At 53.1% G+C, this 17,831-nt stretch overlaps 1 protein-coding gene across 8 annotated transcripts in view; it reads right to left on the bottom strand.

The window, feature by feature from the left end:
* PALD1 (phosphatase domain containing paladin 1) overlaps window positions 1-17,831 on the bottom strand; it is a 162,773-nt gene that overhangs the window by 135,607 nt on the left and 9,335 nt on the right. For 4 of the 8 annotated variants that reach the window (XM_033407556.2, XM_049697283.1, XM_049697282.1 and 1 more), the window contains exon 1: window positions 3,687-4,056. The gene's annotated coding sequence lies outside the window, so the exon portion shown is untranslated. Of the gene's footprint in view, window positions 1-3,686; window positions 4,059-4,091; window positions 4,535-5,080; window positions 5,358-17,831 lie in introns of those variants that run through there. The other 4 variants (XM_033407553.2, XM_033407554.2, XM_049697284.1 and 1 more) reach the window with 4 other exon arrangements.

Below are 17,831 nucleotides of genomic sequence, written 5' to 3'. Positions count from 1 at the left end.
GCCTCTCACTGTTGTGGCCTCTCCTGTTGCGGAGCACAGGCTCCGGACGCGCAGGCTCAGTGGCCATGGCTCACGGGCCCAGCCGCTCCGCGGCATGTGGGATCTTCCCGGACCAGGGCACGAACCCGTGTCCCCTGCATCGGCAGGCGGACTCTCAACCACTGCGCCACCAGGGAAGCCTCTGGTATTCTTAATCGCTACAGGTCTGTTGAGGGGTAGGAAGATGGGTCACTTGTCAGGACAAGCTCTAAGTGGAAGAGGAACTCAGAGATTTTAAAGACTAGTTCTCCCCGGACCTTCTCTTTCCCCAGGTCCCAGCCAAACACCTAGGAAGAACAGCAGGGCCTCCTCCCAGATCCAGCCTGCTGCTCCCAAGCTCATCGCGGTGCTGAGCACCAGTTCCAGGAAACACAAAAGGCCCATCTGCAAGCCCCCTGGCCCGGGCTGGGAAGATGCACGGCTGCCCGCTGGGAGGCAGAGCCATAATTTGGGGCTATTCTTAGCAAACCACTGGCTCCCCTCCCAGAGGCCCAGCAGGAGGCAGACCCAAGCTTCATACATCCTGCTTGCAGGCGTGCAGAGGTCCCACAGGGCTAAGGAGCGACTGGTGGGCAGGAGGTGAGGACAAAGCCCTCCATCTTTCAAACCAGAGGTGCCTGGCCTGCTAGCCTTCCTTCCCAGGGCCAGGCACCTGGCTGCTGAAGCAGCTCTGGAGAGTCCTGGCCACAGGGGAAAGCTGGTCACCCAAGGCTCCACTGACAGTGCTCGCTCTGTGCCAGACCCTGGGCCACACACTTTCCACTGATTATCTCACATTTAACCCTCACCACACCCCAAGGGCAAGGGGTTACTGGCACCATTTTAAAGACGAGACGTTTCACTTTAAAGATGAGTTAGTTAAGACATTAAGTAACTTGCCCAGGTAACAGGGTGAGTTAGTGTCGAGCTGTATCTCCCAATCTCCAGGTTGAGCCATAGCCAGATTGGGGGCAGGAGGGCCTTCCCTGTCCAAGGGTTTGGGGGAGGGGCAGTCCATACCAGAAAGCAAAGGTCTCATCAAAGACCCAACTGCATATCTACTCTTTCTCTTTCCCAGGGGTTGTCCCTTCCCTGCCAAAAACCCTCAGGCTTGGGCTCAGAAGGAGAGTCCCCAGCCAGGTACCTCCCCTACCCTGACCACACGACCTCACTTCAGGAAGCTCTGGAGACCCAGGGGAGATGACCTCAAAGTTCAAGAAGTCCCTGATGGTGTTTAAGGCATGCACCCAGCCCTGCAACTTAGGGAGGAGGGAGGTCAAAGAACTCTCAGGGTGAAACAGAGGATACTGAGCCCTTTGGGGTCTTCAAACTCCAAAGCAGGAGTCCAGAAATGAAGCCACACCACACAGCACCTGTACCACCTCCACCCCAAACAGGTCAGCTTTCAGGCACTGCTGCCACGCAGAGTCACAGGGATAACTGAGCAGCACTTCCCTCGGACTATATCTTGGTACCTACCTCCGACTGTGTTCTGCCCTCTGCTGCCGGAAGACTCAGCAGGTATAAGTGTCTGTGTGTGTCCCAGGTGCCCAGAGCCAACTCCATGTCTGCCCAGGATTCAAGGCACGTCCATGTGGCTCCATGTCTCGCGTTGGTGAATGTCAGCTCACATCCCTGTCTGTGCTTCCGTGAGCCCACCCATATGTCTGTCCACTTCCATCAGCCAAATCTCCATGATAGCGTAGGTCCATCTATAGGGTATCTGCGGCCTGTGCGTGGTCCACACTTGTGTGTTCACACTGTCTGCCCCTGCACGTGTCTGTGCCTTGGGTTGCTTGCCCACCTCCACTGCCTTCGTGTCCATCTGTATCCAGTTCCTCACTGCCCTTGCCCACACAGTTATGAACCTGAGCACGCACGCACATCTCTTCTCATGCCAGCATTCCCCACCTGTGCCCAGGTGACCCTGTGTGTGCCACCTGTATGGAGGCAGGTGGGTGTGTTCACCCAAGTACTCACAGTGCCGGCCAAGGGTTAAAGGGTGAGTTCAGCAACACCCACCCCCAGAACAGCTCCCAAGGCCACAGGCACGAGCACACTGCCACCTCTGCAAAGTGTTCCAGAAAACAGAAACTTGCCAGGGATGATGCGGGATAGGACAGAGCCCTAGACAAAGCAGAACCTCAGAAGTGAGGTCAGGATGCCCTAGGTACCACTCACCTCAAACCAGCCCTGCCAGGCCTGCCTACCTCCAACACCCCAACTCCAACCCCCGATGGCCAGCGAGGGGAAGATTGTCTGTCTGCACTCACAGGAAACAGTGTCTGGCTCAGGGCCTCCAGCCTGACAAACTCATCCCCAGCCCCCAGCGATAGAGGCTCTTCCGAAAGGAAGAGAGGACTTCCTCCTGTAAGGCTGGATCTAGACCCTAAACCTCAAGAGCCCCAAGGAGGCTGGGAGAGTCCTATGGTTAGCCTGACCCCAGAAACCAAATGTGCTTCTTCAGAAATCCACCAGCAGAAAAACAAAAAACACCTGGGAGTGGGGCTGGGGCACACTCCAGCTGCGCCCTGTCCATGGAAGTGGTGAGAGGGCCTAACCACTAGCACGGTAATCACAAAGGGTGGGTATGGAGACAGAACATTTTAAACATATTTGCACGGCTGCCTGAGAACTGCATCCCAGCTCCCCTAGCAACTGCAGACCGTATCACTCACTCAGCAATTAATCATGTGTATGCTCTTGGTATTTCCACTAGTATTACTATTAGTCCGGGACTGGGATGGAAACCGTGCCTTAGCGAACTTTCTTTGTGTTTATGTCTTGTCTCCCCCCGTGGGGCTGAGCCACCTAAGGGGAGAACCCTCCAACACCTTCCACCACTCCCACCCTCCCTGGCATTTAAGAAACGCTCAGTCACGGGTCCAGGTTGCTCTGCAGGAAGCCAAGGAGTCGGTGCCTGGAATTCTGGTCGAGAGAGTAGGGAAGCCGGGAAGCTTCCTTAAGTCAGGGAGCTTTCCTTCCATTTCTGACTCCCCAAGAGATAAGAACAGGTTCCAACCACCCTAGCCACTTTCGAAAGTCCAGGGCAACAGTCTCCCACACACTGCACTCTGCTTTCTGACAGGCCTCTTGCCCCTTCAGGAAAAACCACTGAAGATGAAAAGGGGGCTCCCCTCGGAGACCCAAGCCTACAGAAGAAAAGGACCAGATGAGGCCCAGCATCAAAGCTTGCACCCACTGGGTTCTCTGGACTCTTCCCGGTGCCATGGGCCTCAAGCCCCTAAAGACGAGCCCAGGGACCCCAAGTGTGGATCATGAAGCGTCCTGCCTCGCCGCAGCTGCACAGGAAGCCCAGCACTTGGGCCTTGCCCCAGGCCTAGCCATTAGGAGTGGAGGTGTCGCCAGCTCACATCTACCCCAGTCCGAGGGAAACCTCCTCAAGGAAGTCGGTAGCCCAGAGCCGGACAGACAGAACGACTCAGTAACTCCTCACTGTTTAATATGTGAGGTTCCGCTTCTCTCCCAGGCAATGATCCCGCGCGGGTTTGGGTGGGGGCCCAGGACCTCTCTTCTCCGCGGAGCCCAGGGAGGCGTGCGATCTGGGGGATGGGGAGTGGGTGGTCGGAGCAGCGCCGGCCCGGGAGTGCCCAGAGAACTCCTGAATCAGTCCTCCCTCGCCAGCCCGGGTCCGGACGCATCGCTACCTGTCAGCCCGCGACTCCGGGGCATCCGCGCTCCTGCGGCTGGCGCGCTGCGCCCGAACGGCGGGCGCCGAGTCAGGCAGCCGGCGGGTCGCGCCCGGCGCGGGCTCCGGCTGGCTCCTCCCAACTTCCCCAGCCCATCCGTGGGCAGAGGCAGTTCCGGAGACTGGCAGGGCGGGCGCGACGAGAGGAGGCCACGAGAGAAGGAGCCCCGCTCGCCGGCAAAGAGAGCTGCCCGCCCCAGCCCGAGCGCGCCGCGCCGCTCCGCTCCGCGTGCCCCACGACCCCCAAGCCGAGGGGCGGATCCGGCCAGGCCGCCAATCACCGAGCCCGCCGCCGCCCTGCCAGCCCGAGCCCCGGCCCCAGCCGCCAAGGGGGCGGGGGTCTCGGATTTAAAGACACACTCACCAAGCAGCGTCCCGATTGGCATTCCAGAGCCGCGGCAGCCTGGCGGGGAGGGAACGGCTGGCCCCACCTTTCCCGGCCCCGCTTCCTCCCTTCGCCCATCCACCCTCCGCCTGCGAGGAAAAGTTTGGGACAGGGGAGACGGCCTGGGAAGCCAGCTTCTCTTCCCTTGTCGTTAGTTCGTCTAGTTCTGGAAGAAGCCCAAAGCCTACATCCAGCCTCCCTGGCAGGAGAAAGAAGCAAAAGCTCTCGGCGCCACACCCCCTCCCAGACTCCAGCTCCCCGGGAAATCGGCTGGCCCTCGCCGCTCTCTGCTTCTTAAAGCCAGGCCAAGCCTCGGCGGGACCGAGACAAGCAGCTGGGCACCGGAAGAATCCTCGCTGTGCTGTGCAACCTGAGATAGGCGATTGCCCTCTCTGGACCTCAGCCACCACAGGAGTCAACGGTTGAGCCCTTAAAAAGCAGACTGTCCGGGCTTCCCTGGTGGCACAGTGGTTGAGAGTCCGCCTGCCGACGTAGAGGACGCGGGTTCGTGCCCCAGTCCAGGAAGATCCCACATGCCGCGGAGCGGCTGGGCCCGTGAGCCATGGCCGCTGAGCCTGCGCGTCCGGAGCCTGTGCTCCGCAACGGGAGAGGCCTGTTACAACAGTGAGAGGCCCGCGTACCGCAAAAAAAAAAAAAAAAAAAAAAAAAAAGCAGACTGTCCACTCAATCGTGGGCTTCTCCCCAGAGGCGAAAAGGGAAGAATGAGGCAGTCCCCTCATTCCCCAGAGGCGAAAAGGGAAGAATGAGGCAGAAACTTTGGAAGGGGAGGGGTCCCTCTGCCCCCACCCCATGGCTCCCTACAGTGATACGTACAATCCCCACCCCCAAGGGGCCCTATCCCCGCCTCCCACTGATCCCACTGACCGGGCACGGTAGCCCAACCAGGCGCACCCCGATGCCCCAGCAGCCCATGCCAGCCCTCCGCTGGCGCGTGCCCCCAAACTCACCCAAGTGCATTCGCTCTCTCGCCACTGTTTCCTCTGGGGGAGATGGGCTTTGCTGTGGTTGGTGAGTCACTTCTTCCTTCACTCTGCTCCACACTGGGGAAATTGGTCTTCCTCACCTGTCACTACCGGCCTCACCCACAATCAGGGCTGCAGCAGGAGTCGGTGAAGTCCGAGTCTCCCCAGGATGAAGGCAGCGCAGGCCTCGCCTCTCTCCAAAGTCAGGCCAGAGGCGCTGGGCTAGGAGCGGGGCAGGCAGGCCCTGCAGTCCATGGGAGCCCTAAGGACAAATAAAGACAAGGGGAATGGCTGTTATCTGTGGTGCTCTTACCAAGTCTCCAGCACCCAGGTCTCAAGTGCTTCACTGGCTGATTCTAAGAGATAACTACTTTTATTATCCCTCTTTTAGTGGATGAGGAAACTGAGGCCCAGGGAACACTTGCCCTCAGCTCCAGGCCTCCTCCTGTAACAACCAAGATGTGCGAAGAGGAGAGGCGCGGAGAAGACCCAGGAGTGGCCTTGGGAAGCAGACCTGACCTTCAGAGACCAGTAGAGCTAGGCTCAAGTTGGCTCGTAGTTTACTGCCTGTGTGGTCTCTGACATAACCTGCCTGATATTCAAGTGCCTCAGCCAGAATATGGCCTGTCCTCCTTCAAAGAGGTGTTGACAAGCCAGGAAGCTGGGGCATGGGATGCCTTGGCGGGGCATGTGGCACATGGTAGGCACCATCTTTGGGTACTGCTCCCTTCCTTCCTCCTCTTTGTACAACCTCATAAACCACTCCACCCCGTGTCAGACTCCCCAGCTGAAGCCCCTGCCATACTGAGGATACTGAGAATGCATCCTCGTTATCCTGCATTACCCAGGATAATGCCCCCTTGCAGCCAGGACTAAGGTGGGGGTACGTATGTGCACTGAGACTGTGCTCGAGCACACACATATACACATATACAAACATGCACACATACACACATGCACACACACACTACTCTTCCTCCCTGGGATCTGTGGCTAGCTGTCTCTCTAGACTGAGCTCCTGGAGGACAAAAGCCCGTGTCTGACCTGTCTTTTGGTCCCCAGCACAGTGTCTGGTACATTGGTCATTCATTCATTCATTCATGTTCACCATGCACACAGTAGGTGTTCTTGTTGAATCAAGCAGAAAAGCCCAGGGCAGAGATGTCCCCAGAAGAACCAGAATCACTGCCCTTCTGGCTCCAACAGACAGCCTCGGGGCTCAGCTGGTAGACCCCAGAAGTAGAAGGTTGGGGGTTTAGAGGTATCTCAGAGACAGGGTACAGATGGCATCCAGATCACAGCGTCCGGCCTCACCAGCCCGCCCCCAGCCCCTGAAGTTCTGCCAAGTCCTTGCTCAGAGCAGCAAATGCTGGGGGTTCCCCCCACCACAAGAAAACCTGCAGGACCAGATCCTGCCCCCCACCGGACCCAGCGGCCTGGAAGGGGGAAGGGGACTGAATGTTGAGGAAGAGACGAAGGAAGGGACACAGCAGCCCTAGGTATACCCCAAAGAAGGCACTCTGCCCTCTCTCTCCAACCCCAGGCAGAACGGAAGAATCAATTGGGCCAACTCTCTCAGCGCAAACTGCCGCAGAAGCTCCCCAAGAAGTCTGTAAGCTCAGAGCAGAAGCCCAAAAGCCACTGAGAAAGGATCAGCGGTCCCCGAACAGGATCTCAGAAACTAGAGGGCTCAGGACCCACCCCTACTGACCCAGCACCTCCACCAGAACTGCCGCCACCACCCCACATCCCAGTTGCACAAGCACCCGAGACGCCACCTTATCATCTAGAGAATGCCAGGGCCCCGCGGGTGGCCCTGCAGTACAACTGTGTGCTCGTGTGTGAACACGTGTAAGTACACATATGTGCTTGTGTTGCTCATGTATGTTTGCAGAGGTGAATGAGAGTGTGCATGTTTGTGCGAGTGTCTAGTGGGTGTGAGTGTGGATGTAGGAGTGAGCATGTGTGTATATGTGGGCATGTGTAGCACACACACAAACTAACCCACCAACCACCGTCCAAAATCAGGCGAGCCGCTACTGCAAAGGGTAGTGAACCACCCCATTACTCACGCTTCCAAGAGAATTGCCAGTGGCCATCCACAGCCCCCTCTGCCCAGGCAAGCAAGTCCCAAGTTCAATCCCTGCGGAGAACCATAAGCTGTGTGAATCCCCGGTTCCCTCGTGGGAACGCTCAGGCCAAGAATTATTTCCTGACAGGTGGAAACGACTCGCCGGAAGGCAGAGGAGCTGGGCTCAAACCAGCAAAGATGAGACTTGACAAAAGATGGGAAACAGGCTCCACTGCTCTTCTCTGCTCCTCGTTGCACGCCAAGCCCACCACAGGCTGGGGGACACTGAGCCCGGGGAATAGACATCAGGGCAGGAAGCCGATCTGGCGCTGCTTCCCGTGGCCACGTTATTGCCAAGACTGGGACCCACGTGGGCCCTCCATGGTGGGTGTCTTGGAGCCTGCAGTCTTCCCTGTTAGCCAGGTGGTCTCTGAGGCCCAACACAGACCCGTCCCCACCTGCCCCAGCTGCCTCAGGGTCCTGTTCTGGCTGTCTGCCCCTCCAGGCCCACCACCCCACCACCAGGACCCAGCAGCCCTCGCTTGTCGGGTCTTGCTGTGTGCAGCCCAGGGCTGAAAGACACGGGCTCTGAGTAGGGCCAACTTGCCCTGGATCTAACCTCAGCAATTTTACCACTATGTGACCCTTACCCTAAAAGTCACCACATTTCTCCAAGTCTTTTTTTCCTCATTCGTAAAATGGTATGAAGAGCAGTTTATGCCTCCAGGAAATGTCTGGAGGATTAAAGGAGTGCCTGGCACTTGGCCAGAGCTCACTGACCGAAGCTATTGTTATTGTTACTATTATTGCCACCTGAGCTCACACTCTCACCCAGCCCTGAACCTGCCGGGGCAGAGGGGTTCTTCGAGGCTGAGTTCAGTTCAGGCTCCACCGCCTCTAGGCAGTCTGCCCTGCTCAAAGGATCTCTGTCTGCCCTCGACTCCTTCCCCCTCACCTCTGTGCAGGGCCCTAGTACTTGAGCACTCCTGCCTGGCACAGAATACATGTTCAATAACTGACGTTATAATTATCAGCTGGATCATTAATTTCATTGGTTGGCCCTCCTTTGGGTCTAGGTCCAAGGATAGCATCTCCCACCTCCCAAATTCACACACTAGGTTCAAACTTTTTTGACGAAACTCAAAGTAAAAAATACATTTTAGGAACTTCCCTGGTGGTGCAGGGGATAAGACTCCATGCTTCCTAATGCCGAGGGCCCGGGTTCGATCCCTGGTCAGAGAACTAGATCCCACATGCATGCCACAACTAAGACTTTGCATGCCACAACTAAGGAGCTCGCAAGCTGCAACTAAGGAACACGCCTGCTGCGACAAAGACCCCACACAACCAAATAAATAAATAAATAAAATTTTTAGTCATTTTATTTATTTATGTATTTATTTTTTGGCTGAGTTGGGTCTTCGTTGCTGCGTGTGGGATTTTTCTCTAGTTGCGGCGTGCATGGGCTTCTCGTTGTGGTGGCTTCTCATGTTGTGGAGCACAGTCTCTAGGCGCTTGGGCTTCAGTAGTTGCAGCGCATGGGCTCAGTGGTTGTGGCTCGCAGGCTCTAGAGCACAGGCTCAGTAGTGGCGCGTGGGCTTAGCTGCTCCGCGGCATGTGGGATCTTCTCAGACCAGGGATCAAACCCATGTCCCCTGTGTTGGCAGGCAGATTCTTAACCACTGCGCCACCAGGGAAGTCCCATAACTAAATATTTAAAAAAAAAGAAATATATTTTAGGGTATATATCTGGAAAAATTAAAACTCTAATTCAAAAAGATACATACACCCCAATGTGCACAACAGCACTATTTACAATAGCCAAGACGTGGAAACCACCAAAGTGCCTATTAACAGACATTTGGCTTAAGAAGATGTGGTATATTTATACAATGGAATGTTACTCAGCCATAAAAAAAGAAATATTGCCACTTGCAGCAACATGAATGGACCTCGAGAATATTATACTTAGTGAAGTCAGACAGAGAAAGACAAATACTGTATGATATCTCTTATATGTGGAATCTGAAATAGGATTCAAATGAATCTATATAAGAAACAGAATCACAGACATAGAAAACAAACTTACGGTTACCAAAGGGGGAGGGAGGGAGAGACAAATCAAGAACATGGGTTTAACAGATTCAAACTACTATACATAAAATAGATAAGCAATAAGGATTTACTGCATAGCACAGAGAACTATATTCAACATCTTATAACCTATAATGGAATAGAATCTGCAAACTATATATTAGCTGAATCACTTGGCTGTATTAACACAATATTATCATGGCCTGAAACTAACACAATATTGTAAATCAACTATATTATATATATATATATATATATTTTACTTTGGGACAGCCAGCTACACAGAGACATAAATATACAAAAAAAAAAAATGCTTAGCCTTACTGCATGTGATGCACTCTGATACTTTCTAATCTGTCCTATCCTACTTTCTTTTTTTCAATAAATTTATTTTTATATTTTTTAAATTTTTATTCTTTTGGCTGTGTTGGGTCTTCATTGCTGCACGTGGGCTTTCTCTAGTTGCGGTGCCTACTTTTTGTTGTGGTGTGCGGGCTTCTCATCATGGTGGCTTCTCTTGTTGTGGAGCACGGGCTCTAGGCGCACAGGCTCAGTAGTTGTGGCACACGGGCTTAGTTGCTCCACGGCATGTGGAATCTTCCTGGACCAGGGCTCGAACCCATGTCCCCTGCATTGGTGGGCGGATTCTTAACCACTGCACCACCAGGGAAGCCCCTATCCTATTTCTTTCTGTTTTTACTGATTGCAGTGCACAGAACTGATTTTACCTGTGACCTGCAGTTTGAAAATGCCTTGAAGAACAATGAAGTCCCCGAGGGCAAGGGGACGTCCCACCTACCCGTCCCCCAGCACTTCTCAATGCCTGACTAAAGAGTGCCCAGGACATGTGGGAGGAGGGTGATTCTATCTCCAGAACATTCCTCAAGTACTACAAGGAGAGCCCTCCATCAGAAGAAGAAGAGAGAAAAGGGAGAAGGAATCCTGGTTCATTCAGTCAACAGATATTTCATTCATTCATTGTCAGTCAGTCAATCAACAAACATTTACAGAGCCCCTTCTATCTTCCAAGCCCTGTTCTAGGCCTTGAGCAGTGAATGAGGCAGACAAGTTCCCTCATGGGGCAATGTCCCTTTATGGGGCTGACATTTTATAGGGTGGGGCGAAGGATACAATAAACAAGTAAATAATAACAGAGGCAACATCATTCCTGAGTGATTCATGCAATGAAGAAAATAATAGAATGGTAAAGAAAAGTGGGGATACTTTAGAAACGGTGGAGGTCTCTGAGCCTCAGGTAACTCAAGACACTTACCTCACTTACCTGAGCTGGTGGTTGTGGGACTTAAATGGGGTGATGACTTCAAAGTATGTAGCACAGAGTGGCCTTTACCGTCATCGCTATTCGATGGATAAGCGTGACTGAAGGCAGGTCGTGATAAAGTTCCGCGAAGTGTAAGGTTGTACTGGGGTTCAGAGGATGATGAGGGGACACGCTGATTACAGCACAAGCCCAGGATCCACGCACGTATTGGTTTCTTCCTCTGCACAGCTCACCTGGCATGTCTCTCCCCATTTCCCAAGCCACAGCTCCCTACTCCCACCCCACCCTACAATTCAGCCCAGCCCAGTTTGACCAGTCCTCTCTAAGAGCTGGCCCACTGAAGAGTTAAATTCCTTCTGGTGGGTGTCCTGAGCTGCACAGGGACAGATACCAGCAGCCTTCACCACCCCACCTGCGCCTCTGTGGACTCCCGCTGATCAGACGACACCTGCCTGGGAACGTGGGTGCTGACTCCCAGCACGATAGCAAGAGGGTGGAGATCTGGAGCCCAGCCCCAGGAAATGCTGAAGGGTCTGGGTCTGTTCAGTTAGAGCAGAGAAGGCTCAGAGGCAGGACACTGTCTTCTGGTCCCCGCAGGGCTGTCGGGAAGTGAGTGAGGATCCCTGTCTCAGGTGAGCTGCTCAAGCATCTGAGCTCCAAGCAGCAACGTTAAGTACCTACTGTGTGCCTGACCCAGGTCTCAGGGTGCAGACCCCACCCTGCCCTAGATGCTCCCAGACCTGTGAGGCAGGCAGAGCAGTAAATTTTCAGAGAGACGTGTTTCCTGCAGGGTGGAGGGGGGACCAGGGCGCTGGGAGGGCAATGACGAGGACACCAACACCACCTCCCAGGTCAGCTCAGAGTGGAAATGGATGTCCTGTGAGGGCCCTACCAGCTCAGGGATGTACATCGATTTGTTTCGGCTTTGGCATCAGACGGACCTGAGTTTGAATTCAGTTTCTGCCACTTCTTAGCTACATGACCTCAGGCAAGTTTCTGAGCTTCTCTGAGCCTCTGTTTCCGCATCTATAAAATGAGGATTAGCACCTCCCTGGCAGTCCAGTGATTGAGACTCTGCGCTTCCACTGCAAGGGACGTGGGTTCGATTCCTAGTCTGGGAACTAAGATCCCACATGCCACACAGCCTGGCCAAAAAAATAAGTTAAATTAAATTTTTAAAAAGTGCTTATAAAATGAGGACAGCCACACATACTTTGACAGGATTTTGAGATTAAATGAACTAACAAATTTAAAGCCCTTAAGAAACAGCTGTCCAAGAAGATGCTCAATAACATAATAGTAGTTGTGGCCGCTAGCATCATCAGAAGATCCCCTCCTAGGGGTCCCTGTCTGCCCTCACCTCCTCCCTCCTCTCCCTCCCCTCTTATAATGTGCAGAGAATCCCCTGCCCCCACTGCTATGAGAAAGGAGCTCCAAGTGGCCTTCTGCTGGGTCTCACTGAAGAACCCCAGGCCCTGGACATTGAAAATAATGAGGCGAGGTGGGATGGGGGGTGTTGAGAGGGGGTCTGCCAAGCCCTGCAGCAGGAAGACCATCCATCCCTGAATAAACAGGCTGTCACCCCTTCCCTCCCACTATCCTTCCCCCTTAAATAACCCAGATCTGTTGCCCAGTTGTATCTAAGCAACACTACTCAGGCGCCCAAGGATGTCTCACTCTGACAGCGCCATTTATGAAGATGCTGCAAGGGAAAAGGGGGTGGGGTGGGGATCAAGGGAGCTACAGAGGCCTGACAGCTCCTTCCCAAAGCCTTCAGATGGCGAGTTCCTGGTCCCCAGGAACACAGCTCCTGGGCTGACCCCTCACCAGAGGGGTGGGCAGCGAGGAGTGCTTGCTTACCAACAACATTCCAGCAGAGGCCAAGACCTCCCAGACTTACAGGGAAGATCCCAGACTCCCCGAAGCTTGGGACACACAGGAGCCAACGAAGTGCCTTGGAAAGATCACTGGCACAGGCTCAGCCTCCTGAGCTCTAGTCTCGGTGCCAAAACTCACTGGCTGTGTTATCCCAGCCAGGTCACCCACCTCTCTGAGCCTCAAAGAACCTTAGTGCCAGAAGAGGGATAGGAAAAAAAAGGAAGAGGGATAGGAAAGGGGCGGTCTCACACTTTTTGACAGTATCTATCCACATGACAAATGCCGACTCTTCGCCTCAGCAATTCCATTTCTAGGAAGTTAGCCTAGAAGTGTGCCTGCACACGGACAGATTGACAACTGTGCAACGTTATTCCTCGTTTGCAATGGTGAAAGATTGGAAACAGCCGAAAAGTCTGTGGACAGAGAGATGATTGGCTAGATAAACTCTGGAACATCTAGAAACTGGAAATGCCATACAGCTATTTTAAAACACGAGGCAGATGTATGTGGGCTGATGGAAAATGATCTCTAGAGCTGGGAGCAAGCTCCAGGAGTGGACATGGACAGAGACGGTCAGGGCAGTGTAGTCTGTGACAGTGGGCACTGGAGCCAGCCTTGGCATCTGTCTCTAGGGGAATAGATAAGTCACATGGATTCCAACCACAGAATCCCATCCAACAGGTACACCCAACAGTCCAGGTGCACGTGCAAAGATGTGGCGCGAGCTTGAAAACACAGTATCCTGTGATAAACTAATAGAGCTGGACTAGCCATACAACACCATTGATGTAAAGTAACAAACTCACACACAGAAAAATAACCATAGTTTTTAAAAATGAGGATATGTGCGTTATGCAAGAACACTGATCAAACACACTACCATGGGTGCCTATGAGAAAAAGGAATGCGATGAAGGGGAAATGAAACAAAGAGAACAATGCAAGAGAAAGCCCTCACATACATTGATGATGATGGAGGAAAATTATTTACTCAACTGCAGCTGAGGTAAAAAAGAAGGAGGGAAGGCGGGAGGGAGGAGGGGAAATTCCAGGACAGGTCTCTAATATTCTAGCACTTTAGGAGCTGTATAGATATAGTCCCTCAATATCCACTGGGGGATTGGTTCCAGGACGCCCATGGATACCAAAATCTGCAGATGCTCAAGTCCCTTACATAATAGTACAGCTGTATCAGCTGTACGTACAGTGGGTATCAGCTGATGTGGAAACTGGATGTGGAAGGTTGCTTATATATACATACATGCACAGAATACAGTTGACCCTTGAATAACACAGGTTTGAACTGCAGGGGGCGACTTATACGCAATTTTTTTTACTACAATACTACAAGATTCACGGTTGGTTGAATCTGGGGATGCAGAAACGGGAGATACCGCCAGGGGCCAGCTATAAATTAAATTACACGCAGATTTTTGACTGCACGGAGGTGGGCACCCCTAACCCCCGCGATGTTCAAGGGTAAACTGTACATTAAATGTCTCTGAAAAACAGGGAAGAAACCAGTGATTTTAGTTGCCTCCAGGAAATGAAGTTATGCAGTGACTGCATACCTTCTTGTGCATTTGAATTTTGTTCCATGTGGATGTGTTATCTACTTTTAAATAATAATAATCAACTAATAGGCTTGTATACACAGGGTCAGTCTCTGGAAGGCTATAGAAGATGCTGGGAAGAGGGCTTAGCCCTCAGAGGATAAATGAGGCCTGGGGAGGGGAAGCAGGAAGCTTGGGGAGGGGAATTGGGCTTGCCCTCCACTCACCATCCTTTTGTACAGTTGGCTTTTTTTACCCTATGCATCTATGATATATTCGAATAACTGTCTTTTTTTTTTTTTTTTTTTTTTTCGCCATGCCACGAGGCATGTGGGATCTTAGTTACCCGACCAGGGATTGAACCCTGGCCCTTGGCAGTGAGAGCGAAGAGTCCTAAGCACTGGACTGCCAGGGAATTTCCTAATAACTGTCATTTTTAATTTTTATTTTGAACACTTTATATATGCACAAAAGTAGAGAATAGCATAATCGACGCTATATACCCATTATCAGATATGACAATTATCAAGATTTTGCCACTCTTGCTTCATCTACTGTTATCTTTTTTTTCTCTTTTGGTTTTCTTTCTGGAGTATTTCAAAGCAACCCACAGACATTACACAATTTCACCCCAACCTCCACCAGAATGTGATGGATGCAGTAAACACATCTTAAAGAAATGAAGTCTAAGAGGCCAGACAGAGCACCCTGGCAGACCTAGAGGGATTCCCTGTATGAAATCTCTGAGGGGTAGTGGTCCCTGCCTCTGCTTGACTGTTCCCAGAGACGAGGAACTCACTCCTGACCCAGTCTCCTTCTTTGTCCTAATGGCCTAGAGCTAGGCTTCTCAGAAGGGACAGACACTACCCCCATTCCCTTTGTTGTCTTGCAGGCACCCAGCCATGGGCAGAAGCAGCTCAAAGCCACAGAGAAACAGCCCAGCTCATTAGAGTCCCTTCCTTTCCAAAACAAACTCAGAAGCATAATGGCACGCCAGGCACGTTCACGTAAACTGCAGGCCACTAAAGACCTGCTGGCTGGGAAGGCCTCTCCTGGCGCCTCCCCTCCCCAGGCCGTCTGAGACAGGCATTCACTGTCCTGGCAGTCAGGGGTAAACCTGGGGCCGGGACTGGACAACTGTTCCCAGCTGGCCTATGTGTGCATTTGAATCACCAGCAGGAGGGATTCGACCACAGATTCCCAGGCTCCACTCCAGCCCTCCTAAGCCGGAATCTCCAGGGCTGGAGCCTGGGAAAGCCCCCTGGGTGGTTCTAAGGCAATAGTCAAGTATCTGGTGTTTGGGAACCACTGGTCCAAGTGACTCCAAGGCCTTCTTCTGCAAAGGGCCAATGCGACTCTTAGCAGCCTGCTTCTGTACCAAGATTCTGGCCTGCCCCCAGCCCAGCCCAGGGTGTAGGGTTCCCACCTGCGGCTGGCAGGGGACCAGGTGATGCCAACTCCTCTTAAGAGTGTGCTGGCCAAGGCTCAGAAGGGCACAGACAGCCCCCCAAATCCAGGGTGCTTTCGGAGGCCAGAGGCACAGATTCAGAGATGGCATCTCGTCCCCTCCCCTGCAAGGTCTTCCCTCCTACAGGGGAAGGGAGACACTGAGTGTCTACTCTGTGCCACAGTTCACATGCATTAACTCACTGAAGCCTCACCCCTGCCCCATGAGGCAGGAGCCGTCTTATCCTCCTTAGCAGATGAGGAAAACGAGGCTCAGGGAGATGCACTAACCCACCCCAGGGCACACAGCTGGTAAGGGGCCAAGCTGGGATTCACACCAGGCATCCTGACTTCAAAGATCTGCTTTTCTACCCACAACAAAAGCTCAGCCTGCCCCTGTGCTCCAGCGACCGAGCAAGACATCTGTCATCTAAAGTGTGGTCAGCGAGACTATGCTCTGCATAACCAGGCCTGGGTCAGGGTATGTGTCCCTCCACAGTGCGTGTCAGTTATGTTCTCTGGAAAGGCAAAGTTAGCAGTGCAGTTGGTTTATTGGGGGAAATGCCAGTGAAAGACAAGGGGCGAGGAGGAAGGAATGAGTGGGGAGAGTCTTCACACCACGTTGCAGGTCTGACACCTGTGCAAGGATGGGGAAGGAAGGAGGGTTGAGAGGAAGAGCCCCAGGCCCAGGGCAGCCCTGAGAACATCTCAGCCAGGCCAAGCGGAAAACCCGAAGAAAGACTGCCCACTAGAGGAGTCCTGCGTCTGGCAGATGTGGCCCAGCTCTAGTACCCGCGCTGGGCTCAGCCACTGGCCAGGAGCCCAGAGAGGTGGTGGCCTCCGTGTGAACGCAGCAGTGGATCCCAAAGGTGGGGCAGCTGAGGACAGTCAGCTAACTGCATCCCACAACAAGTTCTCTGCAAGGGAGCTCAGAATAGCACACCTCAAGGCTGCCACCCCTGGCATGATCCATTGGCTTGAGTGTCCCTCCACCACTAGGCAGGGAAATATGTACTGTTACCTCTGAGCTCCCGGAGGGCAGGGAAATATGTACTGTTCACTGCTGTGCTCCAGCCGAGGGCACAGCATATACTAGGAGCTTAATAAGTGCCTGTATAATTGGCCAGGCCAAACCTCCAAATGCTGCAGGACAGCCGCTTCCACCGTAAGAGGTGGTCTCGGGCAGAGGAAACAAGGAAGAAATTCAAGTCCTGAGTACCTACATACACCAAGCTCGGACTCAAGGCTTTTGGATTACAAAGGGCTTTCTCCAAATTACTGTGCTGGCTATCTTCAGCCAACCTGAGAAGCAGGTGCCACTCCCACATCCCAGAGCACTGAGGCTTGGAGTGGTGATGTCACTCCTCTGCGGAAGGCTCTCCTGACGCCAAAGCCTCCTGTGCCCTGCTCGCTGTAGCAGGTCCACAAGAAGCCCTGGGCATGGACCCCTCCTGGGGCAAAAGCAGGGAAAGGGGGTTCACATTTAGGCCCTGGGGAAAAGAAGCTTCCTTAACCTTGCCTGGTACCCCTCATCCCACCTTTTTTCCATCAAGACAGTCAGGCAACCCCTCTCACTGAGCAGAAAACCAGGAGGCCATGGGCTTGATAAAGGCCACGACCAGACGGATTGTTTGGACAGAGCCCCTGAACAGGCTTCTGGAGATTCAAGCCCTAATCTAGATCCTGCCTCACCATGTCTACACTGAGCAATTAAAGGAAACTCTCTGGGCCTCAGTCTCCCCATCTGTAAAATGAGATAAATAACCCTTGCCTTGCACATGAACACAGGTACTCTTCTCAGACCCCATCTATGGTGGATGGGTGGACAGATTGCCCATTTGGCGGTAAGTGACAAACTTCAGACAAGTCTGGTGCACTGTCAGAACGAACCCCATGGTTCTCCTTCCATGGAACCTCAGGGCCGAGGGGCTCTTTGCGGGAATTTAACCCAACTCCCCACCTCACCCAAGAATGCTCCCCACTGTAGTCCGATCCTTTACTGGGTGCTTTGTAAGTGCCAGGGACTGTATTAGACTTCAGATCCATAATCCCATTCCTCAGTTTTGAAGAGCATATTCTGCTACTATCCTCACTTTTTGAATGAAGAAACCGAGGCACAGAGAGGTTGAGGAACTTGCCCCACGTCCCTCAGCCACCTCTGACCTCAGAGCCCTTGAGTGCAGCCAAAGTGCTACCTGACTTTAATCCCCCCGGGATGGGAGCTCACCCCCTAGGGAGACTTCTCTGCAGAACTGTCTTCCTCCTCCTAACATGAATCTGACCTCCACTTCCCAGCCACTCTCCTCAGTCCCCAGCTGGTCCTGTCCCCACCACCCTGGGACCACCAGCGCACAGGTACATATTTCTTCCTTTCAAATATTTGAGAAATACCGTCTCCTACCCTGCCTGCAGA

Source organism: Orcinus orca, chromosome 14 (assembly GCF_937001465.1).
Source record: "Orcinus orca chromosome 14, mOrcOrc1.1, whole genome shotgun sequence".
Classification (NCBI taxonomy): domain Eukaryota; kingdom Metazoa; phylum Chordata; class Mammalia; order Artiodactyla; family Delphinidae; genus Orcinus; species Orcinus orca.
This window is presented reverse-complemented; position numbering and strand designations above follow the sequence as displayed.